This window comes from Macaca fascicularis, chromosome 5 (assembly GCF_037993035.2).
Source record: "Macaca fascicularis isolate 582-1 chromosome 5, T2T-MFA8v1.1".
NCBI classification, from domain to species: Eukaryota; Metazoa; Chordata; class Mammalia; order Primates; family Cercopithecidae; genus Macaca; species Macaca fascicularis.
Window position 1 is genome coordinate 161,450,803 of NC_088379.1, and position 13,430 is coordinate 161,464,232.

Here is a 13,430-nt window from a genome sequence, read left to right on the forward strand (position 1 = left end):
ACAAGAGAGTACATATCTTAAGTTTTGTGGGTCATACAGTCTTTGTCATAAGTACTTCCCTGTTACAGCAGAAATGCAACCGTGGATAGTTTATAAACAAATGAGCATGATTGTATTACAATGCAACTTTGTTTACAGAACAGGCAGTGAACAGGATTTGGTCCACAGGCCATAGTTTTCTAACCCTTTTATTAGTTGTCAGAGATGGACAAAAAGAATCAGTGGTCTGGCACAATAGGCTAGATCAATGAAAATGAAATTTAACAGATTTAACATTTGTTTTTGCATTTCAAGCCAATAATTCAACTTCATAAGTACTGGAAAAAGATGGATGGCTTAATAGTACAGATTTAACATAACTGGAAGCTCAATGTTCCTCTATTTAATGTATCTCCCAAGGAAGACAGTGCTACATCTGTAGCACCAGAGAAGCACCAAATAAAACATTGCCTGGGTCAAACTATACTTTGAGTGTTGGATCAAATTCTAGATCATCCATTTGAAAAGTGCTTTGCAAACAGGAGAGCATACACAAGAGAATGGTTGTTGTCCTGAGACAATAAGGCATGTTACAAGATAAATTGTTTTAAAGAAAGGGATGATTTAATCTGGAGAATGGAAGACTTCAGTGTACCATACATCTGTCTTCAGGCATGCTAACCAAGATGGATTAGATTCCTCAGTTTTTCCCGAAGTCAAACTGGGAATCATTAAATGTTGAAAAAGTAGGGCAAAATTTAGGTTCAACAAAAGAAAGAAATTTTTAAACAAATGTAGCTGTCCGCCAATGAAATAGATAGATGTATTTTCCCTATGAAGGTGTGTTTGTCTATTTGCACACTGCTTTAAAGACATACCCAACACTGGGTAATTTATAAAGAGAAGAGGTTTAATTGACTCATGGTTCCACATGGCTGGGAAGCCCTCTAGAAACTTATAATTATGGCAGAAGGCAAGAGAGAATAAGTTTGTGTCAGTACAGGAAAAACTACCATTTATAAAACCATCATAACTCATGAGAAGTCACAGACTATTATGATAACCGCATGGGGGCACCCACCTGCATAATCCAATCACTTCCCAGATCTCTCCATAAACACCTGAGGATCACAATTCAGATGAGATTTGGGTGGGGAAACAAGCCCTAACTGTATCAGGAGGAAACTTTCATGTATTGATGAAGTTTCTCTGATCACTTGGGGAGACATTACAGAGTGATTCAATTACTAATTAGGAGATTGGTGCTCATAGATTATTTTCAACTCTAAAAATCTCTAACTTTACAGTGGTGAAATTCAAGTCATCAATTCTCTTAATCATGCAATTTTTAAGCTAAGGTTTTAAACTAAGTTTTAAGTTCTAGACTGAATGTCAATAAATTCCTTTGCTAATTTGAATTAGAATTTTACCTCTATTATATGTCTTGCACTTGTTAACTTTTTAGTACAATGTCTAATCAGGTTTAAAATAAAATGTTTATGATGAAGCATAATAAAATATTGGACATTAATACTGGTATTTATAATGGTTAACAGTAACTGTGATTGATTAAGGAGAACAGCATGCCCTTGGTTTCTCTTTTGGTTTTAGTATTTAAAATGCAATATGACTTTTTAAAAAGCAATCTATGCAGAAAATGTGTAAATGTTTGATGTGTAATGTGTAAATGATGAGAAACTGCTATCTCACCATCAAGTTGCGATCGGGCTAAGCTACAAATAGAAACATTGATTACAATAAGACTTTGAACTGACCTTGTTCTGCAGGCAGATTTTGCATCAGTGTTCTTTGCAGTGTCTACTGGTATATCTGAAACATTTATTCTTGTAGTTTGACAATTTGTGCATGTTCAATTAATGATTAAATCAACATGATTAATTCAACCTGCACAAATTTTCAAATTAGAAGAAGAAAAGTTGAAATTAATGTTGAAATTATTATTGTGTGATAGCTGTATAAGTTAGCTACCTGTGGTTAGCATTCTTACAATTTCTCTCTCCCTCAGCCCTAGCATATCTTTCTGTCTTTATCTCACTGAAAAGTACTACGAAGTTTAGCGAGTATTTACTTTCAGTATAACTTATCCATTTAAATGATAACTTATCCATTTAAGTTATAAATTAGTTTTAACTTGTGAATTCAAAGACATGAGAGTTGAAAAAACTTCACAGAAAAAGAAAATCCTTGGAAAAGCCTATAAAATACAGAGAAGAAATATGTTCCCTTAAAAGGAAGAGGCGAAAGTGTTATTTTTAAGTTGAAATAGTATTTTCCCCCGAATATGCAACAGAGGAAGTATCCCATTAGAGGAAGTTTACAAAGTAAAACATTTTTCTTGTCTAGATAAAAGTCAGTCGACGATAAGAAGATAATCAGAATGAATCTGCATACTTCTTAGCTGTTTTCATTAAAACTGCACATGGCCTATAAATGGAATGGAGGGAATTGTCTCTTTTAATTGGCTGAATGATTCTTTATTCTCCTATGTAGGTGTCAGCATGTGGCAAGGGGCACATTCGGTGACACAGTGTTGAGTATAGAAATGGTATTATCTTGCTGTTCAAAGGAAAGTTCAGTAAAAAAAAATCACAAAATTAAAAATAGAAAATATGGTTACGTTATTTTTATCTATCTTCTCTTTAATCACTGAGAAATAAAATTGTTCAAAACAATACTGAAAACATCTTGGATAATGTGAGGAATACATGAAGGTATGAATGTTCTTTGCGTGAATATTGTTGGCTATGATGGCTCATTCTACTTCTGGATTATAACATGCTTCTTTAGGTCTTAGTATTATTGGTTTGTTTTAAATTTTGTCATCTGGCTGCACTGTATAAAACTTACTTAACGGAATCTTTTCATATTTTAGTATTGTATATCATTTAAATACATGATAAAGATATTCTCAATACAATTTTTATTTCTAAAATAATGTCAAAAAAGTATATTTAGTATAAGTAAACATTATGCTCCATTAAAAACAGTTAACCTTTTCATAAACTTGCCTGGTAAAATTATTTTATCACCATTTTCTTATTGAAAACCGGTTTTTGGAGGATATTGTTCTGATAGATATTAATAAAGATGCCACTATATCAAAGTGTTCCATGGCCATCTTCTTGAAAATTTACAGTATTAGATTCCAGGGAGCCCTATATGTTTAACTTTATTTCTTCCCATAATTCCCAGGCTTATTTTAGGGATAAACATTATTTAAAAGTCTTCAGTTTAGAAAAACTAAAACAAAAAAGCCCTTTTTCTGTAATAAATTGAATTCATTTACTGAGATATTCTGTCTAAATCAGGATAAGCAATGCTAGCTGTTATAATAAAGAACCCTAAAATTACAGTGGTTTAGTATGTGAAATGTTTATTTCTTGTTAGCACAAAATCCAAAGTCAATGAGCTTCATCCAGTGTCTCTTGTAGGTGGCTCTTCTCTAAACAGTGTATCAGAGATTTGATATCCTTCTATCTCCAACTTCTTAGAGTTCTTTGCTTAAGAACCCAATCAACTAGAGAAAAAGCATGGAAAATTTCATAGGATGACTTTTGCTTAAGAACCCAGCAAACTAGAGAAAAAGCATGGGAGATTATATAGGATGTTTCATGTCTGGGCATGGAAATGCAGGAGTATGTCACTTTTCCTCATGTTACATGGGCCAAAACCTAATCACACTGATCCATTTAGATACAGGGAAGACTAGAAAATATAGATTACTGTGACTTAAGGAGTGTAAGAGAACTGGATATTTGTAAATATTGACAAAAATTGTTTATGCTGATTCTGTAAATTATGGTTCAATCAGTATTTAAAGTGTAAATGCTGTCTTTGGAAAGTGTAACAGTATCAAACCATTTGTAACTCAAAGGTCAAGAAGAAATTATTTTTAGATCTTATATATATTCTCATTACTTTTTAACATATTGTATGCATGTATAGTAATTTCAAGTCCAAATTTTAAAAACTTTTTAATAAAATTTCTTGACTATAACATATCTAATAGCATTCTTTAGAAATACCCAATAAATTATCATGGCAATTATCAATATTTAAATTATCATGGCCATTTTGATCATAGCAATTAACTGATTTGGGAAGTCAAATTAATTTAGATACAACATATAATATGAACGAATAATTACAAAAGAGTCTAAGGACATGTTGTTTATGGATATACATATACACACACCATTTATTTAAATGGATAACCATAATATATTATATGGCTAATTGTTTTAATGTTGGTAATATGTGACTTCATCCATTCTAAGAATTAAATAATTACATAAAGAACATATGCACAAAGCAAACTCAAGTGAAAAATATTTTTAAAGTCTAACCAAAATTACCAAAAGAGAAAAAAATAAGTAGTTTTGTCAGTAAATGTTTATCTTTTTGTTTTCACTAAGGGGATTCACTAAAAAATTAACTTACTATTTATATGTTGTGACATAATCAAAAGCTTGTAACCCTAATGAAGTGGAAAATAATAATAATAAAAATCGAGAAACAACATATCTTCAGTGTGGCCCTGGGCTGATGCTTCTTATATCACCTTTAAAAACCTTGTCCACAAATCATCAGCCTTATGCAGATCACAATAAAATCAGCAGGACCTTATGCCCTACTTTACTGAGATTGGGGTCTCTTACATAGGGCCATCAACTAACAAAGAAAAAAACTACCCATTTAATTTACAAATACACACACACAAACACACACACACAAACACACACACACACCTCTGTATATTCACTTTCTCTATGAAAAAGAAATGGTATTCTAATATGTAGTTCATCTTCCTGTACTCTGTGTCTCTCACTGTTTGAGAACTTTGTTATTCAACTATACTTTCTCTTATATCTTCTAACTCTGTGACTTTCTTATGCATTGTCTTCCTAAATGCTCAGGTATCTTCATCCAATAAATAGATTCATGCAATCCTTCAGCTCTGCTGTTTCTTCAAGCTCTCAGTCTTTTTCTCCCTGATAAAATTAGTTGAAAGGTATTGACCTCCAATACTCCTGGCACCACACCACTCCCTCTTTCCATTACTTTCCTATGCTCTGTCTTCTTCTCTGTTTATCTAGTAAAGCTCTTCCTGCTAATGTACCTACAGCTTCCAAATCTCCAAGCCATAAAGATTTTAACAGTTCTTTCCAACCTTATTCTCTCTATGGTTTATCTTTCCCTGGCCTCTATGACAGAAGATCATTTTGTTTTTTTTTTTTCCAAACAATTTTAGCATTTCCTTTTTGTATTTTGTTTTTATTTGTTTTAATTGGGGACAAGGTCTCACTCTGTCACCCAGGCTGGAATGCAGTGGCATGATCATAGCTCACTGCAGTCTTGAGCTCCTGGGCTAAAGCAATCCTCCCACCTCAGCCTCCTGAATAGCTGAGACTACAGGTGCATGCCAACACACCTGGCTAATTTCTTTCTATTTTTTGTAGAGAGGGGGTCTTACTATGTTGCCCAGGCTGGTCTTAAACTCTGACCTCAAGTTATTCTCCTGCATTGGCCTCCCAAAGTGCTGGGATTACAGGCATGAGCCACTGTGCCTGGCCTGCCATTTCTTTTCTGAGTGCTGTGTAAGTTCACTTTTTCTCACCCCACCTCCATTTAAACATATTTCTCAGAGTTTACTCTCTCAGTATGCGTGTTTTTCACTCCTTGCCCTAGCTCTTAGGTTCTCATCTATTTTTATTGCCTTTAGTAATCTTATCTACAAAAATGACCCCCTCATCCATGGGTCTGGTCCAGATGTCCTCTTTCCCAAGTTCTAAATATACAATTTAAAGAGAGTGCTACTCCTTGTCTCCTGGATGCCTCCATTGCAACCACAACTGAACGTGACCAAAGAAAACTGCACTTCGTCCCTCAGAGAGGAGCTCCTCCTTCTAATCTGCTTCTTTTAAAGATGCCCCTATTTGTTCATTCACCCAGTCAAAACACTGTCATTTTTGACTTGTCCATCGTCGACCGTGTTCACATAATTGAGAAGTCTGTAGAGGGTATGTCCACAATGCTTTTCAATCCCACTTAAACTACAATGCTTACTGCAAATCCTCATCAATTGCCCTTTTGCCTGCAGGCCTTTCTGCTCTAATCCACTGAAAGCACCAGTGCCCAGTTATTTTTATTTTTTTGGAAGTTACTAGGTCTCTCCTTAATGACACTCAATTACATCTTTGAGTACATATAATTGAATATTTAAGTCCTCTACTAGGTGGACTTCATCTCCCCTTCCAGCTTTATATCCCGATGCTCCCCAATGAATATCCAGTAATCCAGTTAGGCTCGACTACCAGTGTGCCCCATCATTTTCCTCCTCTGAGATATTACTCATGCTTCGTCCACTCCCAGGAATCTCTGCTACCTCTTTATCCTTCCCAGACATCATGTCAAAATTCTACTTATTTCTAAAGACCACCAGTTCAAATTTCACTTCCTTCAGATTTGTCTTTCCTAATCCTTTCAATCATTTAAAAACCCTTATACGATGGCAGTTAGCTTATTCTGACTTGTTTCTCTGATACAATGCGCCAACTACATACCTCATAAGCTTCGTGTGTGACTATTTTTTTTATTTGCACTTGTGGCATTAAACAAAAAATGTTGAACACAATAGTTACTCAGTACTTCTTTGTTGAATTCACAAATCTTTTACTTTATTCACTCAAATTATGATATTCAAAGCTGGAATTTAGTTTCAGAAACTTTGGGTAACAAAGTTGGGATATATTTAGTTAACAAAGCACTGTAAACTTTTTAAATAAAGTTAAATCATGTGAAGATGTATTAAGACAGTTAAGAATCCAAGAAGAAATCTCATGAACAAAACGAATTGAAAGAGACTCCAAAATATAAATATCTGAAAGGCAGAAAATGTGCTTAACAAAAGAAAGTTTTGAAGTGAGAAAAACATCTTTCTTTAAAATTGTTACTGGATTTTTTTTTTTTTTTTGCCTCTAATAGATTTTCAATGTTAGCAAGAGAGAAATTAAAAATTAAAAACACAGGAAATTTAGACAATGATTTCTGTTTTTACTTTTTTTCTTTTATAGATCATATGTTAAACTTGTCAAGAAAGTCTGTGCTGTTTATGGTCAGAAATTTATTTAGAATCTTAAAACTTCATAACTAATCTTAGATGCATTCCCTAAATTAATGTCCATGGCAAAGTTTCCAATGACTAGAATCAAAATACCATCTTTCATTTCAAAAGTTTTGGAAGTTTCAAGCAGTTAAACATTTTAGATAATTATAATAATGAGCTTCTAACAGAGATAAGTGAGATTAGGTAGTGGTTGGAGTTTATAGATGACACCTTCATTACACTGTGGTACATTTGAAAGAGGTTTTTTGTTTTCCTTAACAATATTTGGGTTTGAATAACGTTTTCTACAGTGATAAGATTCTGCCTCATAATGCACATTTATGTGATTGGAACATGTCTCACAACAGAATCATGTAGAGCCACTGCTCAAAAGCAACAATTCTGCCTCTGCAACAATAACATTGTCTAAACATTCATATAAAAAACACTCTGGATAACAGTGTAGAAGCCATTCTAAAAATAATTCTTGAAGTTCCACGGAATTAACCCTGCTCCATTTGAGGTCTTGTTTCTATGTAAAAATAAAACTTAGATTTTAATTATAATAGATAATATTAGAAAAACATATTTGAAAATAAATTAACAATGTATCAGTTTGTTGAAGCAAACAAATCTATAGTTCTCATGGCAGTCGTATTAGGCAAGGTAACCAGAGTTTTAAAGCTATTCTAATTTTCTATAATTCAAGAGATTTAGTAAAACTCAGTAGTAGTTAGCTGTGACTTAACCTGCTTCTTACCATAAATGGTCTAAAGTATATCCATCTCATTTCATTCCTTTTAAAGTAAAAAAAAAAAAAAAAAAAAAGCTGTATAATTTTTTTCCATTTTAGAAAGCATTTCAAACAAAATATTATTTAAATTTTTTGCAAAGCTCATTTTATGTTTCTTGATTTTCAATTTATGCTCATTTTAACCTTTAAACACTTTCCTGGAACCTTCTTTCTGGTATATTGAAAAGCAGAAGTGTAGAGTATTTTATAACATGGCCTTTCTTCCTCTTGAGTCTCACGCAACAGAGGACTGTTAGAATTTATGTAATGCATGTATACAGGATGGATTTTGAATGACACTTTTTAAAGTCCTTTCTCCAAACGTAGATTTTCAAAGGTCTCCAATACTTTCTTTAACAGACTGGATAAATCAAAGCAACAATTTTAGCTAATTGCTCATTCTTTTTCCTTTTTTATAAAATCCAGTTCATGAGTCAAGGTTCTGGAAGTGGGCAAAATATATTCTATAGAAAACTGAAGGTGGGAACATTCCATCAGTAATGATCCAACAAGCATTTTTTTCCTCAGGACTGAGACAGATAGCTCATTTATAAATTTTCTGTTTTTTAAAAACAGGCTGAACCAAGAACTTGGTGTATCTATCAGTTTTGAAACATGCCCTGCAGCACAAACACAAAGAGAGCAGATCTCAGCAAGAGGAATGAGGTCTGTGTCACACCTGGCTGTGAGCCTGATGGAAGCTTCAAAGAGGGAAGGAGCTGCTTTCAGGTTGCAGAGAGGACAAGTTGACTTCATAAAGCCATTTTTCTAAGCTTTTAAACAAATTCTTCACCAAAGTTCTAAAGATTTTCATGATTCTCTAAGGTGCCTGAAGTCTGGGAAGAAAATTTTACTTGATTTTAATTAAAACCTTATATGTTTTATCAGCGAAACAGGAAAAAAGTCTGATGGGAAGTTTCCCTTCCTTTTTCTGCGCATATTCCCTGAATATGCTTTTTATGTGTTTGTGTGTGCTGCATTGCATGGATTTCTTAACATCAAAAATATGTCTCTGGTAGAGATATTTGCTGGATTCCCATTGAAAAATATCTTGAATTCTTATAATTAAAAGCTGAGCATAGAAACAAGAAGATAAATTCTTCTAAGCATTAATTAAAGAAATAGCTCTCAAGCGATAATATTCAATAAAGTACAGGGGTCGTGAGTGCTATCACACCCTTAGCTACTTAAGGCCATATTAAAATTTCTTATATTAGACACACTTGGAGAACTTGTCTCTCTTTGCAGCCATAGGTCTGGAATTAAGATCTCTTTTGGTCTGTTAAGAATGCACCATTATATGAGATCACGTAAACCCTACCCTTACAAAAGAATAACCATACCAGAATGACACAGATCACAAGAAAGTCACAAACTAGGCCATATTTATATACTACAGCTAGAAGAGAAGCCAGAAATTTAAAATATAAGACTGCCTTCTTCAGTTTTGTCTTGAACCCCATGGCCTTCCAATTTCTGCTACTCACACAAGTCTATTATATTTCTCTCTTTACTTTGATACTTTTTCAAATGATAATGTATACATTCTCCTTAAACTACCTTCTACTTAAACTATAGCTCTATACAATATTTTCTCACCTGAACTGCAGGAAATCTGATATGTGAAACATCACCAAACATCCAAATGTATTATTAGTCATGTCTTAATCCTTATCCTCCAACTGATATGATTGACAAACCCTTTCCTTTCTATAAGGTTCCACATCTCTTGTTAATATCTTATATACTCTCATTGTTTTCATTCTAATTTCTTCACCTTCTCTTTATTATACATTTCCAAAGTTTGTGTGGGTTTTCAGTTTTGTTTTTGTTTCTGTTGTTTTTTTTTTGGCTGCTTGCTTGTTCTCTATTTCCTTAAAAACCATCACACTATCTTCTCATCAATCTTGATACCACTTTTTCAGGATCTAATGGTCTCCAAAGTTTCAACCATGTGTCACTGTAGCTTACCATCACATTTTTATATTTTTTCCTAATTTTTTTTTCTTGAGATCCGGCTTTACTTTATAACTGCAGGCTGGGGAGCTCTCCCTGAATGTTTCATGAGCAAATCAAACTTAACATGACAAAAAGGACATCTAAAAGGATATCCTCTTAATCATAAATTCTTGACTTGTCAAGTCGGTAATTCACATCAATATCTTCTCAAGCCTCAAGGCTATCCATTACTCTACCTCAATGCTCATGCTATTCCATGATGTCTCAGTCAGAAATAAGCCACTGAATTCCCAAGAATTTTTTTGAATATTTTTGTGATGCTTATCAAGTTTTGATTTACTCTGCTATTTGGCTTCATCTTACATACCTTACTATGCTAAAAACTTGTCTAATATCATATTTTTTTCAAACACAGAGTTTCCCCAAAAGTATTCATATGATGATTGTTACTAAGTAAATGTATTTGATAATTAATTCTGTTCACTCAGAAAGCCACTCATAGAAGGAATAATTAATTCTGGACTAGTTTAAATGCACAGTCTTTCCTAAAATACCTACGATCATGTGGACCCTGCAGTCAGAACTAGCTGCAGGGAAAGGTGCAGTTCTCACATTCCAGAAGATTCACTCCAGGGCAGACACCAGGTTAAAAGAAGGATTTTGAATAATAACAGATTTGCTGACCCAGGTTGAAAATATGAATCTGTGCTATTGGCCACATAATTGATTTTAAAGAAAAGGCCCTGCAGGTATTCATTCTTGCTGATATCTCTGAATGGTGAAAACTCATATTTCAACACAACCACTGCCAGTCAGGATTCTTCACATCTAATCTTTGGCTCCTATTCATTTTACCTGGTGATGATGACATACTCTTTGTCTGAAAGAAAAATAAACAGCTAAGTCAATGTCTTTCTGAAAGGGATTAAGAACATAATTATATGGCAGAATGGGGGTGAATGGATGGATTCCATCATCTCACTGTGTAGGTGAAAAGTACAAAGTCTAAAGTAGGAATTTAAGGAAGAGTGAAGGCCCTTAACAGAACTGACATAACTTGAAGGAGCAGTTATTTATATGAGTAAATTTAAAAGACAAGTGTCAGTTCACAAGACACTTCAAAATAACAGAACTATGTGGCAACTTGCTGAATACGTGAAAATAACAGTTTAGTAAAACAAAAATAATTCAAAATAATTCAGTTTTTCAGAATGTGAGATATCTGCATTAAATCCATTAAATCAAAAATGTCTTACTGTTTCTCAAATGATTTCCAAATATTAGTCACCAGTATAAAGGATAGCATATTCATATTATAAAATATTAATTTGGATTTCATAAGCAGTAAAGATGTCTGTATCTGTATCAGTGCCTGAGATGCTGTTATATATAGCATGATAGCAGATGTGACATTTAGGGGAACACAAAACATCTAAAATGCTGTTTCCATGGCAACAGTTTATAAAAGAGAGTACAGGAACTTAATAAGCTAAGACAATTTTAAATTCAAAAGAAGCATATTTGACTTTTAGTCACTAAATTATGAAATAAAATAGTTTTCTGTATAAATTATTCTTTGAAACACGTAAGGAAAAGCTTGCTGCCATTGCATTTAGTGACCTCTAGGAGAAATTTATTAATTTCTATCTAGGAGAATAACAGCGAAATGCTTTTGAATCTTCCTACTTCTCAGCAGATGGTCTGTAGCACAATAATTTCATGTTCAGTGGGCACAGGCATTTGCACTGCCCATTTGGATTTTAAAGACCATGCTACATTCTTAATTTTTCATCTTAAACACAAATTAATATTCAGTTCAATAAATGCACAAGGCATTGAATTCGATAATGAGGAAAATTGAGAAATCAGTGAGTATCTAGTAAGAAATAAAAGACAAAGACCACAAATAATAAAGTACAGCTCAAAAGATACCAAGAAATTTAAGAAAATCCCTAGTATAGAACTATTATAGTAGAAAGATCAAGACATTGCTATGGACTAATAATCAAATCAGCCTTCCTGGAGGAGGTTGTAGTTAATCTGAGCCTTAGCAGATATGATGGATTTGAAGAGGAGAGATGCCGGTAAGTATATTTCACAGACGGCCTTATAGTACAGACAAAAAAAAAAATGGCTCATTGGAAAAAATGGTTTAATTAGGAGTAAATAATGGAAAGTATCACAGAAGAGAATTAAGCCTTGAAAATTATAGACACTCAATACACCTAGATTAAATTGAATATAATTGCATTGAATTTAATCGAAATAAATTAAAGGTTCAGGTAGTCATTGTTCCTGGAAGATTTTGGAGGTCAAACTATGGAATTTATTCTGTTGGAAGGTAATTTGCTCATTTAATACATATTTGGCTGGGACTGGCAGCTGGCACCTGCAATCCCACCACTTTGAGAGGCCAAAGTGTCCTTAGACTCAGCAACTTATTGGGGGCCACATTATGGAGGATGTGGTGATGGAGGCAAGTAATTCAAAAAAGAGAAGCTTTGGGAGATAATTAGATATGATTTTGCTGTCTTGATTTCAGGGATTCTCAGGGTCACTCATGGATGCTCTGAAGAAGATTTTCAGCAAAGAGTTAAAAATATGAAGCTGGACATCAAGGAAATGTTTACCTGTTGACTATGAGCCAACCTTAGAGATATACTCAACTCCATCAGAATGAATAGCAACCATTACTAGAAAGAGAATAGAGACCAATGAGAAAATAAATAACATTAAAAAGTCATTAGGAAGAGAAAATGTATGAATAATACAAGATGAAAAGTAATTATAAAAGAATTAAAAGTTTTCCATGCCATGAAAGCCATAAGTGGCATCCCATTAAAAACTGTCATCATAATACCACTGTGTATTATTTATGACACCAAGAACTATATTTTTAATGAATGCAATTATTTTACTTAATCATAAATTGTCAAAGACAAGAAGTCAATTTATGACTGACTTCACCTTCCATATCTGCTCTTTCACCTAACTTTGTTAAATATACCTTTGAAATCCAGTAAATTTCATCTAATATGTTGGATACACGCATTCCAATAGAGTAGCCTGTGAACGTAAATTGTAATTAAAAAATGGATTAAATACTTCAGTTTTTCTAAAACAGAGAGAATTCTAAAATTTTCATCAGAACCGGTTTTTAAATATGATAATCAATTTTAATAACCTTAGCATGGCAGACTAACTAAAACTAGTATGAATACATGCATTTGCATAAATGGAGCTCACACAAATGAATTTTTAACTAAACTAGCTTAAACACGCTTGTATTCTTAAGCCAAAACTGTACAGCTGAGATATTAATTGAAACCAATTGTAAACATGAGTTTATATCAAATGAATTGTGGCATAAATGCAGTCTTTTAATTATAAGATTGGATAAATTTGTTTTCAAAAACTTATAAAAATGCTTTTCTATTAAACTAGTTCAGTTTTAAAAACAGCAGATTTTTTTAAGTGAGAATGTACATGCTTTTGTAAAAGCAAGATTTTACATATGAATTTTCCATTCATACTAGCTTAGAAATGGCAGTTTTTTCAATTGAATTGAAATAT

The 13,430-nt window shown here is 33.2% G+C and overlaps 1 long non-coding RNA gene across 2 annotated transcripts in view; it reads right to left on the bottom strand.

The window, feature by feature from the left end:
• LOC123573644 (uncharacterized) overlaps positions 1–13,430 on the bottom strand; it is a 167,410-nt gene that overhangs the window by 16,501 nt on the left and 137,479 nt on the right. The gene's annotated exons all lie outside the window — the stretch shown is intronic.